The sequence below is a fragment of the Ranitomeya imitator genome, chromosome 1, assembly GCF_032444005.1.
Source record: "Ranitomeya imitator isolate aRanImi1 chromosome 1, aRanImi1.pri, whole genome shotgun sequence".
NCBI lineage: Eukaryota > Metazoa > Chordata > Amphibia > Anura > Dendrobatidae > Ranitomeya > Ranitomeya imitator.
Window position 1 is genome coordinate 10,506,603 of NC_091282.1, and position 21,089 is coordinate 10,527,691.

The following is a 21,089-nucleotide window of genomic DNA, read 5'->3' on the forward strand; positions in this document are numbered from 1 at the left end:
CAACTTGAGGGTCGCATCCGTTAAGATCGTTTTCCAGGTTTACCCATTTTTTGTTGTTTTTACTGTGATAAAGGTCTAGGATACAAGTTCCCATTGATGCATAACTATAAATCGCGAGATCCGGGAGACCCAATCCACCCGTCAGTTTAGATCTACTTAATGTTGTATATGAAATACGTGCCCGATTATGAGACCAAATAAAACGAGTAATCATTTGTTTGAGGCGGGAAAAGAAAGAAGCCGGTAGATATAGGGGGATTGTTTGAAAAAAATATAAGAGGCGAGGCAGGAGGTCCATCTTAACTGCATTGATCTTACCCAGCCAGGACAATTGGAGCCTGTGCCATTTCTCCAAGTCTGAGTTTGTTTTCTGTAGGGTTGGCGCAAGGTTGGTTTCATACAGTTTAGATGTTTTGCTTGTAATTTTAATACCTAAATAAGTAAGGGAATCAAAGCACCATTTAAATGGGAAGGTCTTCCTAAGTTGATCTACTAAAGGGAGTTGGAGTGAAATGTTTAGGATTTCGGATTTATGGGAATTTATTTTGAAGTTGCTAAGGTAACCGAATTTATGTAGCTCTGAAATGATGTTTGGTAGACTCGTAGAGGGGGCCGTAATATATAACAGGATGTCATCTGCAAAAAGTGCTAGCTTATGTTCTTCAGAACGAAGTTTTATACCAGTGATTGATGGGTTGTTTCTCAAGGCCACAGCTAAATGCTCCATTGTTAGGATATATAGGAGGGGAGAGAGAGGGCACCCCTGCCTTGTTCCATTTCTGATCGGGAACATATCCGATAGTGTGCCGTTTACCTTGACCTGAGCACTAGGAGAAGAATACAGGGCGGAGATCCTACGCAGCATGTTTTCTTTTAGGCCAATTTCCTCTAGGGTCTGAGAAATAAATTCCCAATGGACCCGGTCAAAGGCCTTTTCAGCATCAATTGACATGATACACAGGGGGTCCCCCTCTCTGCCCGCTCTGTCAATTAGAGAAATGATTCGGATTGTGTTGTCCCTCGCCTCTCGCCCTGGAACGAAGCCTACCTGGTCCTGGTTTATTAGTTTTGGTAAAAGGGGGCATAATCTATTGGCTAACATTTTTGCATATATTTTAATATCTAGGTTTATTAAAGAGATCGGGCGGTAATTATCGCACGTAGAAGGATCCTTGCCCGGCTTAGGGAGAATTGTTATGTGAGCAATGAGTGCCTGTGTAGGGAAAGAGCCCCCAAGGGAGACAAAATTACAGGCCTTCAGAAGTATTGGACTAAGCAGTGAGTTGAACGACTTGTAGAAGCCTGCCGAGAACCCATCAGGGCCCGGGCTCTTGCCCTGTTTCAGGGCGCTGATGGTTTCAGAAACCTCCTCCACTGAGAATTCCTTTTCAAGATCAAGTAGATCATCTTCAGGCAGAGTGGGTAGTTTATGTTCCTGTAAATATGATTTGATTTTGTTACGGAGAGAATGTAGTGGGGCCTCTTTATAGTGACCCGCTATGTTATATAGAGATTTGTAGTATTTGCTGAAGTTGGAAAGAATATCTCTGGTATTAAAAACTTTCTTCCCCTCTTTGTTTTTAATAAAAGGGATGTAAGTATTGGGGTTGCGTTGGTTAAGGGCTCTGGCCAAGAGTCTACCACTTTAATTGCCGAGCTGGTAGAAGCGGCTCTTGAGTCTTTCTCTGAGGCATTTGGATTTTTGGTCTATTATAGATAGCAGTTTTTGTCTGGCCGAGGAGAGCCGAGCAAATGTGCTGGCTTCAAGGTCTCGTTTATGTTTGTTTTCTAATTGGTGGATTTGTTCTGTTAAGCTAAGTATTTCCGCCGCTCTTTCTTTTTTTAGCCTAGCGCCATGAGAAATGAGGACGCCTCTTATTACACTTTTCAAAGCCTCCCATTTTACAGTGGGGGACGTGGTGTCTTCCTCGTGGTCAGACAAGAAATCTGTGATTGTTTGATCAATCTTGGATTTACATATGGGATCCTGTAACAGGTTTTCATTCAGACGCCAGGAGAAACCTGGTCTTGAGGCAGAATGAAGCGAGATTGTTAAGTAAATAGGAGCATGATCTGACCACAGTATCGACCCCACGTCCGCCTTTACCTGCATGTCAAGCAACTTATGAGAAACGAAGAAATAGTCTATTCTACTATAAGTGTTATGTATTTTTGAGAAGAAGCTATAGTCCTTAGTTGTTGGGTTAAGAACCCTCCAAACATCTACCAGTCTCAGGCTGCGCAGCTGGGATCTTATTTTTTTAATAGAAGATGCAGGATATGAAGACTTACCCGAAGAGACATCCACCGCAGGGTTCATAGGGATATTGAAGTCGCCCCCAAGTATCACAGGAGAGGAACCAGCAAACTCCTCGAGACGTCTTTTGCAATCGGCTCCAAACTTCTGTTGCCCTTGGTTTGGAAAATATACGTTAGCAATTACAAGTTTATGTGCTGCCCATGTGATGAGTAGGAAGATATATCTGCCGTTTTTGTCAATTTGTGAGTCTAAAGGTACCGTCACACATAGCGACGCTGCAGCGATACCGACAACGATCCGGATCGCTGCAGCGTCGCTGTTTGGTCGCTGGAGAGCTGTCACACAGACAGCTCTCCAGCGACCAACGATCCCGAGGTCCCCGGTAACCAGGGTAAACATCGGGTAACTAAGCGCAGGGCCGCGCTTAGTAACCCGATGTTTACCCTGGTTACCATCCTAAAAAGTAAAAAAACAAACGCTACATACTTACCTTCCGCTGTCTGTCCTCGGCGCTCTGCTTCTCTGGTCTGGCTGTGAGCGCCGGGCAGCCAGAAAGCAGAGCGGTGACGTCACCGCTCTGCTTTCCGGCTGACCGACGCTCACAGCCAGTACAGGAGGAGTGCAGAGCACAGCGCTGGAGGACAGACGGCTGTAGGTAAGTATGTAGTGTTTGTTTTTTTACTTTTAGGATGGTAACCAGGGTAAACATCGGGTTACTAAGCGCGGCCCTGCGCTTAGTTACCCGATGTTTACCCTGGTTACCAGTGAAGACATCGCTGAATCGGTGTCACACACGCCGATTCAGCGATGTCTGCGGGGAGTCCAGCGACGAAATAAAGTTCTGGACTTTCTTCCCCGACCAGCGATCTCCCAGCAGGGGCCTGATCGCTGCTGCCTGTCACACTGGACGATATCGCTAGCGAGGACGCTGCAACGTCACGGATCGCTAGCGATATCGTCTAGTGTGACAGTACCTTAAGATCTCAGGCACAAAGGATTTGTGGAAGGCTATTGAGACACCTTTTGACTTTGAAAATGGATTTGGGCAGTGATACCATTTAGGATAATTTTTCGTGATACAGTGTGGTACCACACCAGTTTTGAAATGTGTCTCTTGGAGCAGTAACACAGATACCCCCTGTTTGTGACTATCAAATAGGACCCGTCGTCTTTTTTCCGGTATATTTAGCCCCTTAACGCTGAAGGAGTGGGATTGACGCACCAGGTCAGACTATACATCTGTGTAGTTAGGGCAAAAGAATGGAGAAGGAGAAGTCTCCTCCCTTCACCCGTGCACCTTGGGTGGATAAGGGAAGCCAAGGGAAACACTGACCCCCCCAGCCCCCCCGAACTTGGTAGGTCCCATAAACGAGAACTTGCAAACATGTAACGTCTGGTTAAACATATTAATAGTCCTTGCACCAGCGAGATGTCCCGCATGTCATCAGAGAAAAAAAAAAAAAAAGGAGGGAGGGAAAGGGTGGGAATTTAGGGGAGAGGGAACAAGGACAAATTCACCGATGACAGGCAGGACACCACGCGCCCAGGTGCCCAGAGAATAGAATCAAACCTCCATGGCGAGCCCATGGTAAGACAGACCGCCCCACCAGGAGACTCAGCCGTTTAACAATAAGTGTTCATGAGACCACTCAACTGCAGCAGAGTATCTGAGTATATTGCAGCAATGAATAAAAACTAATTGAAACTTAGAAGAAAATGAAACAAGAGAAGAGAGAAAAACTTCATGGAGGATCTGAGGAGCCTTCGGTGGTATGACGATTCTTGGAACGGGGGACCTTGAGCCACCTTGGAGGAGCATCTGGAAGTGTCGGAGCCAGAGGCCAATCTGGAAGATCTATTAGTGGAAGTTCAAACGTGCCTAGGAAGTTAGCCAGATCCCCAATCCGGCGGAAATATGCGCTTTTGCCACCTTTGAATGCTGTTAGTTGGAATGGGAACCCCCACCTGTAGGGGATATCTCTTTCATTGAGAACCTCCAGCAAGGGCTTCAGAGCTTTGCGCAGAAATAGGGTGCGCCTGGATAGGTCTGATAGGAGTAGAATTGGTTGGCCTTCAAACTGGAGGGATCCCTTTTTCCTAGAGGCCATCATGATGGCCTCCTTAACTCTGAAATAATGCACCCTGCAGATGACGTCTCTTGGGCGCGACTCAGACGTGGGTTTAGGACCAAGGGATCTATGAATCCTGTCGAACTCGATGGTGTTGTCCTCGTGGTCGCCGAGGATGTCCAGAAATATTCTCTGAACTGTACGGTCTAGGTCCCGAGGACTGACAGATTCTGGTAGGCCACGTATACGGATATTGTTACGCCTATTGCGATTTTCCAGATCCTCAAGGCCAGATGACATTTCCTCCAGTTTCATGGTGTGGTCCATTAAGATTTCTCTGTGTGCCTGAAGTTCCTGTGAGATATTCTCCTGAGTCTTTTCCACATCCTCTATACGCGATGTAAATTCTGTCTGCAAATTATGTATCTCCTTTTTGTACGAGTTCTCAAGCCTGCACGCAAAACTTTCCAGGTCCGTTTTGGTTGGAAGAGCTTTAATGTATTTACTCAGTTCAGCTATATTCATGTCCTCCGGCATGTCTCCATCTCCGCCACTGTTGTCTGTTATTTTTTAGGGGAGATATGTGAGGTCTGTGGCTCTTTTGAAGAGGAACTATTTTTATGCGGGGTTTGCGACATTGCTGATCTGGTGTTCCTTGTTTGAAGTGGCTAGTTTAAGAATCGATCCATGTCCTCTATAGGAGGCTCCTTGTGTAAGCTTATGGGTTGCCCAGAAGTCTTCTTAGTTTTACCCATATATGTCTGCTGCTATTAATTGCCCGTGGTAGAGTTCAGGGGAACATGGGGGTGCAGCGATCACCACATCAGGCAGAGCCCCCCATTAGCAAGCCCCCTCCGAGGTGCATTTAATTATAATCTTTAAGTTAGTGGGGCATATACAATGTCCTGATCCAGGAAAAAGGGACCTCTAGATGTTATACACAATTCCAGCACTAGGTGTCACCAGAGGTCTGAGTTTGTAAATTGTAAGCTTGTTAGAGTGCTGAGGTTCTGTTTTCTGATGTAATGTAGATAAGGCACAATGACACCCGGTAAGGGGCTATGGTAGGGTGTCTGCTCCGCTTCTACAGCAAGGATGGTATGCAGGGTAAGATGCAGCAGTGCCGAGTATCTTGGGTGCGCCCACCCTGATATGGTGCTTCTCTATGAGGTGCTCCGTCCCCAAGATGGCGTCCACCCTCCCAGTGGCGGGAAAACAGTCGGCACTGACGGCACAATGGCGGGTGTCCCGGGGGTTCTCCTATCCCACTAGTATCCGTCCCACCTTACTTGCCTTCCTCTCTGGCAGAGCACACTCTTCAGGGTCTCCAGGAATTCCAGCTGAACGCACTCGCGGCGATCTCTCTGTTGGTGCTTCGGGGGATCAAAGGATGTGACCGCCTCTCCCTCACCACCCCCGTAGCTCAGCGGGGGTCCGCAGACTTTTTGCTGCCGCCGCTCTCCTCACCACGCGCCGCCTGCCTGCAGGGGCTCCGGGTAAGCACGCCCGCAGTGCTCTCTCTGTGAGTGCCGCGGGGAATACAAGGGCGGGAGGGTCTCCCCTTCACTACCCCCTTAGCTCGGCGGGGGTCCGCAAACTTCTTGCTGCCGCCGCTCACCTTGCCACACGCCGCCCGCCGGGCCTCCCTGTGCCGTTTGCTGAGCCTGAGGAGTCTTCTCTGTGCCGGCCTGCGCTCGATGCGCTGTGCTGCAGGGCCTCTCTGAGCCTGCGGATCCGGTGTGACGTCTCCGGGGCACAAGCTGAGGGTCTCCCTTAATCCAGGCTCGTTGCTAGGAAATTTCTGGTGGTCTGTGATTGATTAAGGTCTAGGGGAAGACCTTTTATCTCCTTTTTGCTGGAGGAGCTCTCCACCATGCGTCCTTCTCCGGCTGCTAGACACGCCCTCAATTTATTTTATATTTTAATAGAAAAGTCCCAAAGACCGAACACACAGCAGGATCCGTGTGCATACAGCAGACACAACTCCATTCAGATGTATGGGACACTTTTCAGTTTGTGAAATTCCAGCTACAAATCGGCACTGTGTGAAATTACCATAACATTGATCTATTCCTCCACATCCAATGTGGGACACTTAATGTTTAGGTTTTTAAAGTGGTACCAAATCTAGTTATGGCATTTCTTTTTTTTATATAAGAAAGTTTGTGATTTTTCTTTTAATACATTACTGCAACGTTGATTTCTAAGTGAATTTATTCAGTTTCATAATCTTATTTAAATGTTGACTGTGACTTGTAGGATCCAGGTAGCACTATAGAGTTCAAGTCCTCCTTTTTTCTCTGTAGAGGCAATTTGCATCTTAAATTTCCCAGAGGAGCATTGCACGGTGAATAAGCCTCCTTACCTTAACAAGCCAGAGCCAGTATGTCACTCTCCACAAGGAGAAACTTTACCCCTTAGACCTCAGTCCAGAGCCTCTCACCTAGCCAAATCAGTTCTCATGCTTCGCACTAACGAGGGCCAACAGCCCGAAACACTGTCAGTGAATTGAGATACTGATTTAGCTTTTATCCCAAGTCATACTACAAGACTCGTTAAAGGGTCGATTGTGACTTGTAGAATCACTACTTCCAACAAGTGGCGCTATAGAGTTCAAGTCCTCTTTTTCTCTGAAGAGGCAATTTGCATATCTTATTTCATTATTTTTAGATTTTAATAATGTTTGACTAAAGATAAAAACTGATATCTCCACATATCAAGAAAATCCATATCACAGGGGTTTTACACATAACTTTACAGATGATCACAAGTAATTTAAAAAAAAAAGAACAAAAGTAAAACAAAAATAAAATCTTATTGGATTATATTGCATCTAGATAAAATAATGCTTTAAAAAGATAATTCTGCTATTAAAAGGGGTATTCTTATCTGACTGGAGGTATTTGCTATACATATTGAACATCAAATTGGCATCTCTCCTGTATGACTTCTCTGATGTTTGTAAAGACTCGATTTTTGAGCAAAATGTTTCCCACATTCGGAGCACGGATATGGCTTCTCACCTGTGTGAATTCTCTGATGTTTAACTAGACTTGATTTTTGGGCAAAACATTTCCCACATTCTGAACATGAATACGGCTTCTCTCCTGTGTGAATTCTCTGATGTGTAAGAAGGTTTGATTTCTTTAAAAAGCGTTTTCCACACAATGAACATGAAAATGGCTTCTCTCCTGTGTGACTTCGATGATGATGCCTAAGACTGGCCTTCGTAATGAAAGATTTCCCACATTCTGCACATGAATGCGGTTTCTCACCTGTATGAATTTTCTGATGTTTTGCAAGATCTGATGGATGTGTAAAACGTTTCCCACACTCTGAACATGAAAACGGCCTCTCTCCTGTGTGAATTTTCTGATGTTTAGCAACATCTGATTTACCTTTAAAACACTTTCCACATTCTGAACATGAATATGGTTTGTCTTCTGTATGAATTTTCTGATGTTTAACTAGATCGGATTTACCTGTAAAGCATTTCCCACATAGTGAACATAAATACGGCTTCTCCCCTGTGTGAATCCTTTCATGCCTAACAAGACTTGACTTATCTGTAAAAGACTTCTCACATAGCAAGCATGAAAATGGCTTCTCTCCTGTGTGAAATCTTTCATGTATAACAAGACTTGATTTATCTGTAAAGCTTTTAGCACATACTGAACAAGAGTATGGCTTCTCCCCAGTGTGAATTCTTCTGTGTGCATAAAGACTTGAGTTTTTTGTGAAGTGTTTTCCACAATGATTACACTGAAACCTTTTCTGACCTGTGCTTGTGGTAGGATCTTCATGGTTAGAATGAACATGTGTTAGATCTATACTGTGTAGTCCTGAATTTACATTAATGGTAATGAAGTTTTCATCTGAAGAGTGCTGCTTTAGGTCGTCATCGTCATCATAATTGAACAAGGCCATGAAGTTTCCCACAGAATTCCTGATGCGCTTTCCTGTTAAGATTTAACATGGATTGTATAAGTTTTCTTTTCAAGCCAAAGTAGATATTCAGAACATTACTATTCGGCGGAAGCAAGCAAGGTAATTTTTTAATGTGCGCTAAAAACAACTTGTAATTACTGGAAGCCTACCGATGCTTCTATGCGTATGTAGTTCCAAATGTCTGATCTATGCCGAATTATGTTTTGTTACCGGGAAATTTCGGGATACGTTATATCCGATATCTTGAGTACGTGCTGAACCCTCCACAAACAGTGCAGGCAGCGTTCCGGCCGGACACTCGTTTGAAAAAAATCTGCCGCCCTATGCTTGTGTGACGTCACCAAAAACGGACAATGTTATTTGCAAGGATTCCTAAATGATGGTCCAGAATTTTTTATGAGAACTGACTGATAGCAATGAGCCAGAGTCTCACTGATGCTGATTTTGCAGAGATCGCTGACATTTTGTGGAGATCTCACATGGTTACAATTCTTTTAATCATTAATTCTCTGAGACCAGAGGAATTGCCTTTCAAGGATTTTTTTTTATCCAATTCACTTTTTTGTAGGTTTAAGGTGAAACGCCTAAACTGACTTTGCACATTCAATATTACATACCTGTGGAAACATCTCCCAGAATCTCCTCCTTCCCGTCACTAACACATGGCTGATCCTCCCTCGTCATCGCTTCTTCTGTCTCATCTTCTACTTTAATAATAATCAGATCTTCTGCCTGATATATCAGATATAACATTCAGTATAAGAGACAAGTGGAAAAAAAATAAGAAACCACCAAAACCTATGAGCGTTGGACTAGAAATGTCCTCCACAACTCATAGAGACCTGATACAGGGCTCAGCTCCACCTACCTGATGATCCTCCGGGACATTATGATTCTCCTCCGGACAGTCCTGGGGAATCGAAGGATTGGAACATCTCTCTGGTAGATTTCTCCTCCTGGATCCATCTGTAGGAAACACACAGTGATGGAATGGATTGTGTCATGTGATGATGAGTGTCAAGAATTTAAATCATACAAAGTCACAACATCACAGCCCGGGAAGGCTTTGAGTACCACTCGCTGTGATCTTTGGAGCGAACAGCTCTCTGGTGCCCACATTGTCCAGACAATTACACAATAGGCTGAAGATCAACGGAGAAGGCCACACCCTGTTCGCATCATCATAGTTAAGAGAAAATATGTATCTTTTTCCCTGGTTAGTCCCGGTGTCAAAAATGTATGTCTCATTAAGGCTACGTTCACATTTGCGTTCTGCCGGGCTGCGTCGGGCACAGCCGCGGCGACGCATGCGCCATGCGCCCCTATACTTAACATGGGGGCGCATGGACATGCGTTTGCATGCGTTTTGCGATGCATGTGTCTTTTTTGCAGCAAGCGTTAGGGCGCAGAGGACGCAGCAAGATGCATTTTTTTTGCGTCCAAAATCCGGCAAAAAAAAGGACGCATGCGTCGCAAAACTATGCGTTTTGCATGCGTTCTTGTTTGCGTTGTGCGTTGCGTCGCCGACGCAGCCCCGCACAACGCAAATGTGAACGTAGCCTTATATTGAATTTATACAAATTCCCATATTCTACATTTTCTTTCAGAGACATACTCTCTGTCACATGTGCAAGACTTCTCTGGGGGGACAAAGGTGTCTAGTGTACATGTAAAATATTTCCCTTGAGCAGACAACGTATTTCCTGTGGACAATAGGTTTCCTCCACTTTGCCATTCATGTGTAAATACAGGTACCTTTTTGCTATCCAACTCTCTGAAAAAGACTTCTCCTGCCTCAATTACCTGTCTATTGTATAGCTCTTTGTGCACAATATGCATCTTCATGGTCTTTGTCCTACAAGAGACTCTATTTAATTTCCTACTTGTATTAGTCTATTGTCTAAGTCTAGGAGTTGCTTGCTCCTATTCCCCTACTACAAATAGGAGAAGGAAAAAATGGAGTGAGAAGTGCTATGGGGGACTTCAGAGATTTTTAATGTTTTCTATGACAATGAGATGATGGGAGAAGTAGTAGGTGACCACAAAACAGACATGACAGTCTCCCCTCCTCACCCTGCTGATTGGCCCATACATCCATCTTTTCTTCTGCTTCATCGACAACCTCAACCTTAATATCAATCAGATCTTCAGCCTAAAAAGAAAATAAGTAAGATGAGCTCAGGTCCCATCACTTCATGGTCAGATGTTGTGGGGGCTTCAGTGTCATCTACCTGATGATCCTCCGGGATGTTGTGATTCTCCTCCGGACAGTCCTGGGGATCCAGAGGACGGGGACATCTCTCTGGTGGATTTCTCCTCCTGGATCCATCTGTGGAGACACACAGACTGAATACATGACCTGCCGTGTATCTGTCCATCTATGAGACACGTCTCTCAACACCATTAACGCTATGTTTCTATGACGGGGTGCTCTGCACTTGTGTTGGCTGCAGCACTGTAATGGCCAATGACTAAGAAGATCAACAAAATTGGCAGGAAGTCATCGTTAAGCATCGGATACAGTTCTGGATAAATATCCAAAAGCACAGTGGAAGTCTTAAGAGCACTGTCAACTAAAAAGAAAAGAAGGTGCTGCCCTGCCATGATGATGCCCCAGCTTACTTGGAATTCTCGAATGTCAAGAAGGGAACCCGAAGTGAAGACCCTCATCAGTCAGAAGCTTTAGTATGGAAAATAGCTACTCCAAGTTTCCGATCCACTGAAGTGTTGGGGAAAGTAAACTTGGGGATCTATAAATGTAGACTTTTCTGTGGGAAGATAATTTCTCCCTTCTAAGGTGCAGTAATAGCAAAAGGGAATAAAAAAAGGAAATATCTAGGATTATTTTCACCAGTAATCGGCTTTCGATAAGCTCAGGAGAAGCAAGGAAAGAGACAGAACAGGAATTTCTTAGATCACCTGAGAGGGGTTCCTATGTTTTGGGGCATAGTTTAGCCGCTTGGTCTTGTTTCCATGTAAAATGTATGTTTTTTTTAGCAGCAATACTTCACTGAACGCCATTTCTGCTCATACTTCTCTGAACAGTAGACAGGTGTAGCTGGCAGGGCTGTGGAGTCGGTAAGCCAAACCATCGACACAGACTTCTCAATTTCTCTGACTTACGACTCCATGACTCCGACTCCACAGCCCCGGTCACTTTTGAGCATCACAGATTCATCTCAACTAAAAGCTGAGATCCTTAGATCAGAAACACAACATTTCAGAATTTTCCTAAATTTTTATGGAAATAATTACAGCACATCCTGCACTGAACTACTGAGCCCAATATGTTATATATTTTAGGAGTCAGAGTCGCTCCATTCTATACCGACTCCAACTCCATCAAAATGGACACTGTCAGGAAAATATGATTTTCCATTGTTTTGGGGACGCATCTAGAGCTGGCCTACTACTCCCACCATTGGTTTCTGGAGGACCAAATGCTACATACAGCCCCTCTCTCTCTGTGAATTTCCACACCGCTCAAGCAAATGGTCAGCTTGGAATGCAGAGTTTTATTGCCTGCCAGGACTAGCAGAGCTGAATGTGTTTTTCCCTCCAAAAAAAACCTCTGTCTTCTAAGCAAAACACTCAAAGTCAAATTCAATAATACACATTAATCCCAGAAACATGAAAAGTGCCGTATATACCCGAGTATAAGCCGATCCCCCTAATTTTGCCACAAAAAACTGGGAAAACTTATTGACTCGAGTATAAGCCTAAGGTGGGAAATGCAGTAGCTATCGGTAAATGTTAAAAATAAAAATAGATACCAATAAATGTAAAATTAATTGAGACATCAGTAGGTTAAGTGTTTTTGAATATCCATATTGAATCAGGAGCCCCGTATGATGCTTCATACATTTCATGATGGGCCCCACAAGATGCTCCATATTAAAATATGCCCCATATAATCCTGCATAAAGGTTAATAATGGCCCCATAAGATGCTCCATAGACACATTTGCCCCGTATAATGCTGCACAAATGCTGATTATAGCTCCATAAGATTCTCCATACAGATATGTTCCCCATATAATGCTGCATATGGCCCCATACAGATATTTGCCCCCATATAATGCAGCACATGGCCCCATAAGATGCTCCATACAGATATTTGCCACATATAGTGCTGCACATGGCCACATAAGATGCCCCATACATATAATTGCCCATATAATGCTGCACATGGCCCCATAGGATGCTCCATGCAGATATTTGCCCCATATAATGCTGCACATGGCCCCATAAGATGCCCCATACATATAATTGCCCATATAATGCTGCACATGGCCCCATAAGATGCTCCATACAGATATTTGCCCCCATATAATGCCGCACATGGCCACATAAGATGCCCCATACAGATATTTGCCCCCATATAATGCTGCACATGGCCCCATAAGATGCCCCATACAGATATTTGCCCCCATATAATGCTGCACATGGCCACATAAGATGCCCCATACATATAATTGCCCATATAATGCTGCACATGGCCCCATAGGATGCTCCATGCAGATATTTGCCCCATATAATGCTGCACATGGCCCCATAAGATGCCCCATACAGATAATTGCCCATATAATGCTGCACATGGCCACATAAGATGCTCCATACAGATATTTGCCCCCATATAATGCCGCACATGGCCACATAAGATGCCCCATACAGACATTTGCCCCATATGCTGTTGCTGCGATTCAAAAAATTAAAAGTTACATACTCACCTATCAGGCCCCCGGCACTTGCTATATTCACCTGCTCCCCGTTCCTGCGCCGACCGCTGCTGTGTCTTCCCCATCCTCCGCACTGACTGTTCAGGCAGAGGACGGCGCGCACTAATCGCGTCACCGCGCCCTCAGACCTGAGCGTCAGTGCAGAGGACAGGGAAGACGCAGCGGTGCCGACGGTGGAAAGGGGAGCAGGTGAATATCGCGCACTGCCCCCCGTTATACTCATCTGCTCCTGGCGCTGTCCCTTCACGTCTGTTCCCCGGCGCCGGCAGCTTCCTCCTGTAGTGAGCGGTCACATGGTACCGCTCATTACAGTAATGAATATGCAGCTCCACCCCTATGGGAGTGGAGTAGGGTCCATATTCATTGCTGTAATGAGCGGTACCATGTGACCGCTCACTACAGGAAGAAGCTGCCGGCGCCGGGGAACCAGGGACACCGCGCCAGGAGCAGGTGAGTATTATTAGACAGCTGCCGCTCCCCCTCCCCTGCCGACCTCTGGGTATGACTCGAGTATAAGCCGAGAGGGGCAATTTCAGTCTAAATAAATGGGCTTAAATTCTCGGCTTATACTCGAGTATATACTATAGATTTCCAGGATCTGGGCACTTGGGGTTATGCATGGCAGCATTTTGCGACATTTAGGGCTATCAGGAACCTGGGAAATGAATTTCTCCCCACCAGCAAATCACATACCGTGTGTGGACTCTAAAAAATGGTAAAATCGCAAGGGATAAAATAATGCCAATATCTTTTGCCTAAGAACTTCCAGGCCAAAGATAGGAAGAAAAGGAGTTATCGATAACTTTCAAAGATATCTATATCTCTCTGAAAACAGCCCATATGTGAGGTCAGCAAAGTGAGAGTTCTTAGTTTTATGGCAGAAGCATAAAACAGGAACGTCCATCTTTGGCATGCATTCAGAGCCGGGAGAGACAGCTGAACACCATGCTGTGGTACTGGATCATTTCTTTGGGACCTCTCCTCCCCTTTATCGACACGTTAAACAGTACCTGTGACTGAGATTTAGTAAGTTTCGTATTTTTATCCTATTTTATGTCATAACTTTATCGATATTTGTATTTTGTCTCCTTTTTTTTTTTTATATCGTTTACATTTTTGGAAACCCTGACAATTCTTCCTGAGTAAAATTATAAATTTGCTGGCTTCGTTCTTCTTGTTCCATGAGCCACGTACTCCGCACAAATTCACGCTACCAAACGGATGTCAGATCCACCTATAAGAGGTCGGTGGAGGCAGCATAGTTGTCGTATTTATGTGGTGTTGGGGACTTGATGATGACTGGATCAACGTACATGCAGTATATGTTCCTATCAGGAACTGGTGGTATATACACTACCGTTCAAAAGTTTAGGGTCACCAAGACAATTTTGTGTTTTCCATGAAAACTCATACTTTTATTAATCCAATGAGTTGCCAAATATATTGAAAATCTAGTCCAGACATTCACAAGGTTCGAAAAAAGATTTTTATTTGAAATAATAATTTTCTCCTTCAGACTTTGCTTTCGTCACAGAATGCTTCTTTGCAGCAATTCCAGCATTTCAGACCTTTGGCATTCAAGCAGTTAATTTGCTGAGGTTATCTGGAGACATTTCCCCCCATGCTTCCAGAAGCCCCTCCCATAAGTTGGTTTGGCTGATTGGCACTTTCTGCACCATACGGTCAAGTTGCTCCCACAACAGCTCAATGGGGCTGAGGCCTGGTGACTGTGCTGGCCGCTCCATTACAGATAGAATACCAGCTGCTGCCTCTTCCCTAAATAATTCTTGCCTCATTAGGAGGTGTGCTTTGGGTCATTGTCCTGTTGTAGGATGAAATTGGCTCCTATCAAGCGCTGTGCACAGGGTATGGTATGGCGTTGTAAAATGGAGTGGGCATTGTAAAATGGAGTGATAGCCTTCCTTATTCAAAATCCATTTTACCTTGTACAAATCTCCCACTTTACCAGCACCAAAGCAACCCCAGACCATCACATTACCTCCACCATGCTTGACAGATGGCATGAGGCACTCTTCCAGCATCTCTTCAGTTGTTCTGCGTCTCACAAATGTTCTTCTGTGTGATCCAAACACCTCATACTTGGATTCGTCTGTCCATAACACTTTTTTCCAATCTTCCTCTGCCCAATGTCTGTGCTCTTTTGCCCATATTAATCTTTTCCTTTTATTAGCCAGACTCAGATATGGCTTTTTCTTTGCCACTCTGCCCTGAAGCCCAGCATCTCGGAGTCGCCTCTTCACTGTAGACTTTGACACTGGCGTTTTGCGTGTACTATTTAATGAAGCTGGCAGTTGAGGACCTGTGAGGCGTCCATTTCTCACTACAGACTTTAATGTACTTGTCTTGTTGCTCAGTTGTGCAGCGCGGCCTCCCACTTCTCTTTCTACTCTGGTTAGAGCCTGTTTGTGCTCTCCACTGAAGGGAGTAGTACACACCATTGTAGGAAATCTTCAGTTTCTTGGAAATTTCTCTCATGGAATAGCCTTCATTTCTAAGCGCAAGAATAGACTGTCGAGTTTCACATGAAAGTTCTTTTTTTCTGACCATTTTGAGAGTTTAAAGGAACCAACAAATGTAATGCTCCACATTCTCAACTAGATCAAAGGAAGGTCAGGTTTATAGGCTCTCTAATCAGCCAAACTGTTTTCAGCTGTGCTAACATACTTGCACAAGGGTATTCTAACCATCCATTAGCCTTCTTACACATTTAGCAAACACAAAGTACAATAAGAACACTGGAGTGATGGTTGTTGGAAATGGGCCTCTGTACACCTATGAAGATATTACATTACAAACCAGATGTTTGCAGCTAGAATAGTCATTTACCACATTAGCAATGTATAGCGTGTATTTCTGAACCATTTAATGTTAGCTTCATTGGAAAAAAAAAACTGCCTTTCTTTCAAAAATAAGGACATTTCTAAGTGACCCTAAACTTTGGAACGGTAGTGTCACGGGGCTACCGCGACACAGAGGTTCCAGAGAACCGCAGCGCTCTGGGCCTCGTTCACACACAGTGAACAGAAGCTCTTCTCCTGTATTCTGACCTGGCTGCTTTGTGCCAGCAGTGCAGGAGTTAACCTTGTTGCTGAGTTGCTGTGAGCTGGGTCTGTCAGCTGAAGTGGATTTTTGTAATCTCCTCCTCTATATAGACCCAGCATTGACTACAGCTAGTGCCAGTGATCAGTTCTGCTGCCTGGCTTGGAGGTTGAAGGAGCATAGTAATTGGAGCTTGGAGGTTTATTACAGAGATTGGTGTCTGCTGTTTTGGTTGCATGTTAAACCTGTTTTCCTTCTTAGTTTTCTCTTTCTCTTCCCTTCTATGTGTAACCTCTGTGGTTGTGTGAGCATTTGGTGAGTTTGAGACTTTTAGTTACCTTGTCTGTATACCCTGTTTATTGTTGTGTTTATACACTGGTGCAGTCCACCTCCCTGGGGGGAGAGGGGGCCACTGATAGGGCCTGCACAGGAGACAGGGATACGCTGGCAGCTCAGGTCTCCTAACCATCATAGGTACCCCTGAGATAAGGGAAAGTCAGGGCCCCATCAGTGGCAGGGACAGGTGCGGGTCCCAGTACGCCGTCCTCCCCCTTTATCACCGTTAACGGCGTGACAGGTAGTGTATACATTCCGTCACATCATGTGCCGCAATATTCAACATAAATTAGAGCAGCAGCGCTCATTTTCTTATCCTCTGTCAATACCCTTATTGGTCAGCAGGGTAAGGGGGCGCCAGAGAGCAGCAAGTTAATACCAAGTTAGTGACAGAGACCAACTCCACAGCCCTGGTAGCTGGTTCTCGCCGATTGCTGCCAATTCCGAGCTGATGGCACAGCTGGACGTCTTTCATATTAGAAGGGAATTATGAGGTCTTAAATCTGCTGCACTACGTTGCCGACTACTGCATCTATGGTCTTTGCCCATTTCTTGGTGCTTCTTCAAAAGATCTAGAACATCACATCATGAAACCCCAGTATGCTGTGAAATCTTTGCCTGACAACAGACCTCTCTGATGCAGTGAAACTACGTGGGGTCTTGTTGCTGCGCTCAGTCTGTCATTTGGTTACAACTAGAGATGAGCGAATTTGTTTGGGACCCTGCTTATTTCGCAAGCTATAGCGCTTACCGAAAAGGCTACAGCGGGAACCCGAGTGCATGGAGGGCGCTGGCTGATCAGCCCAACGGCAAGGTCTCCATGACACAGCCGTGACACATGGCGCTGCGGCGCCGGACTGCTCATCAGTCGGAGCGATCCAGGTATCCGGGTCTTCTCAGCAGCTTATTCAGTAAGCGCTATAGATTGCCGAATAAGGAGAGACCCGAACAAATTCATAAAAGTCTAGTTATGACCTGTGACATGAAACGGTTCTCCAACCTCACCGGAGGAGCAGGTTAGATGTTCATCGCCCACTTTTAAGCCTCCAAATAGCTGTGTCTGTTAATTACGGGGTTTAAACCCTCAAATAAAACCTTCATCATTATCACCGGTTTGTCAGAAATGGACACAGACCTGACTATAACCCAACAAACTGCCTGCACGAGACGTAGGAGACCTGATAAAGGCGCCCGGCGCTCACCACATACTGATGGCACTTACCACATACTGATGGCGGCTACATTTCTCTTTGGTTCATTCACTTTACATTTTGTTAAATATTAAAATTAAATATTAACCCTTCATTTTTTAAAGCTTCTTACTCTGCAGCTTTTTTCCACATCTGATTAAAACATTTCCACAGATCTGTACATAAAATAATTTATACTCACCTCGTGGTGTAAGAGGCCGGAGCTCCTCCATCATCACATCCTGGTACCGATCCTGGTGTCCTTCTAGATACTCCCACTCCTCCATGGAGAGATAGACAGCGACGTCCTGACACCTTATAGGAACCTGACAACAGCCACACCGTCATCACCCAGAATCCTCCAGTGCTGTATAATGTCCCAGCAGTCACCTCTCCGCTCATCACCCAGAATCCTCCAGTCCTGTATAATGTCCCAGCAGTCACCTCTCCGCTCATCACCCAGAATCCTCCAGTACTGTATAATGTCCCAGCAGTCACCTCTCCGCTCATCACCCAGAATCCTCCAGTGCTGTATAATCTCCCAGCAGTCACCTCTCCGCTCACCACCCAGAATCCTCCAGTGCTGTATAATGTCCCAGCAGTCACCTCTCCGCTCATCACCCAGAATCCCCAGGTGCAGTCCTGTATAATGTCCCAGCAGTCACCTCTCCGCTCATCACCCAGAATCCTCCAGTGCTGTATAATGTCCCAGCAGTCACCTCTCCGCTCATCACCCAGAATCCTCCAGTCCTGTATAATGTCCCAGCAGTCACCTCTCCGCTCATCACCCAGAATCCCCAGGTGCAGTCCTGTATAATGTCCCAGCAGTCACCTCTCCGCTCATCACCCAGAATCCTCCAGTCCTGTATAATGTCCCAGCAGTCACCTCTCCGCTCATCACCCAGAATCCTCCAGTGCTGTATAATGTCCCAGCAGTCACCTCTCCGCTCATCACCCAGAATCCTCCAGTCCCGTATAATGTCCCAGCAGTCACCTCTCCGCTCATCACCCAGAATCCTCCAGTCCTGTATAATGTCCCAGCAGTCACCTCTCCGCTCATCACCCAGAATCCTCCAGTGCTGTATAATGTCCCAGCAGTCACCTCTCCGCTCATCACCCAGAATCCTCCAGTGCTGTATAATGTCCCAGCAGTCACCTCTCCGCTCATCACCCAGAATCCTCCAGTGCTGTATAATGTCCCAGCAGTCACCTCTGCTCATCACCCAGAATCCTCCAGTGCTGTATAATGTCCCAGCAGTCACCTCTCCGCTCATCACCCAGAATCCTCCAGTGCTGTATAATCTCCCAGCAGTCACCTCTCCGCTCATCACCCAGAATCCTCCAGTACTGTCCTGTATAATCTCCCAGCAGTTACCTCTCCGCTCATCACCCAGAATCCTCCAGTGCTGTATAATGTCCCAGCAGTCACCTCTCCGCTCATCACCCAGAATCCTCCAGTGCTGTATAATGTCCCAGCAGTCACCTCTCCGCTCATCACCCAGAATCCTCCAGTGCTGTATAATGTCCCAGCAGTCACCTCTCCGCTCATCACCCAGAATCCTCCAGTCCTGTATAATTTCCCAGCAGTCACCTCTCCGCTCATCACCCAGAATCCTCCAGTCCTGTATAATCTCCCAGCAGTCACCTCTCCGCTCATCACCCAGAATCCTCCAGTGCTGTATAATGTCCCAGCAGTCACCTCTCCGCTCATCACCCAGAATCCTCCAGTCCTGTATAATCTCCCAGCAGGCACCTCTCCGCTCATCACCCAGAATCCTCCAGTCCTGTATAATGTCCCAGCAGTCACCTCTCCGCTCAGCAGCTCAATCATCTTGTTGCTGAGCTCCAGGATCTTCTTGTTCCTCTCATGTAGCATGGAGTGCGGGGGAGGCTCTGTGATGGGGCCCGGGCTCCGCCCTCCTGACTCCTGGAGATGGATGATGGGAGTCACACCGTCCCCCGGTGTCTTCCTCACTATTGTGTAATCCTGTGTATGGAGAGAGACACTTAGGGAGAAGATTCCTTCCCGACTCCAGATCTGACAATCAGTAGAAATCCCGGGATCAATAACCGTCTCCAGTAATCTGGGGCCATAACCCGGAATATTATTCCCCTCCGGACAGACATCCCGGCCCCTCTACAGCTCTTATAGGGAATCCCCATGACAACTCCTCCTGGCAGAGAGCTCCACACAATCACTGCTCTTACAGTAAAGAATCCTTCTCTCTATTCCGGATGTCGGACTTGTCACAGAACACAATAAAGCTGATAGAAATGTAGAGGAGTTACCTCTCCGCTCAGCAGGGAGATGATCTCCAGGGCGAAGTGGAATAATCTTCTGGTGGTCTCATCCCTGTCCTCGTCCATCCTCGGGGTCATTCAGGAGGAGGAGGGATGAGCACTGGATCAGCTGGAGGGATCTCGTCCTGCCGGCGTCTTCATGATGAAGGAGAAGATGGAAAATTTAAAAACAATATAACGTGAGATCCAGAATGCAAATCTCTCTTTTTCTATGGCTTGAGAAAGCCCTGCGAGGTCAAAACTTTTGTGATTTTCATATACTAATAAAGTCACCAAAAGGAGAACATTTCATGACTTGGTTCATGGATTTCTCATGTTTGGGATTTCTGTCACTTCGGAAGTGAATATGAAAACGTAAAAAAGGCTCCGCTCACATCTACAAGACGTCACCGACCACGACCGATGGATCCTGTAACTAAGGCTCCGATCACATCTACATGACGTCAGTGACCGATGGATCCTGTAACTAACGCTCCGATCACATCTACAAGACGTCACCGTCCACGACCGATGGATCCTGTAACTAAGGCTCCGATCTAATCTACATGACGTCACCGATCACGACCGATGGATTCTGTAACTAAGGCTCCGATCACATCTACATGACGTCACCGTCCACGAACGATGGATCCTGTAACTAAGGCTCCGATCACATCTACAAGACGTCACCGACCAAGACCGATGGATCCTGTAACTAAGGCTCTGATCACATCTACAAGACGTCACTGACCACGACCGATGGATCCTGTAACTAAGGCTCCGATCACATCTACAAGACGTCACCGACCACGACCGATGGATCCTGTAACTAAGGCTCCGATCACATCTACAAGACGTCACCGATCACGACCGATGGATCCTGTAACTAAGGCTCCGATCACATCTACAAGACGTCACCGACCACGACCGATGGATCCAGTAACTAAGGCTCCGATCACATCTACAAGATGTCACCGACCACGACCGATGGATCCAGTAACTAAGGCTTCAATCACATCTACAAGATGTCACCGACCACGACCGATGGATCCAGTAACTAAGGCTCCGATCACATCTACAAAACGTCACCGACCACAATCGATGGATCCTGTAACTAAGGCTCCGATCACATCTACAAGACGTCACCGACCACGACCGATGGATCCTGTAACTAAGGCTCCGATCACATCTACAACACGTCACCGACC

General features: G+C 45.9%; 1 pseudogene; it reads right to left on the reverse strand.

Moving 5' to 3' along the window:
- Positions 1 to 4,393: 4,393 nt before the first annotated feature.
- LOC138658177 (zinc finger protein 850-like) overlaps positions 4,394 to 21,089 on the reverse strand; it is a 129,688-nt pseudogene continuing 112,992 nt past the window's right edge.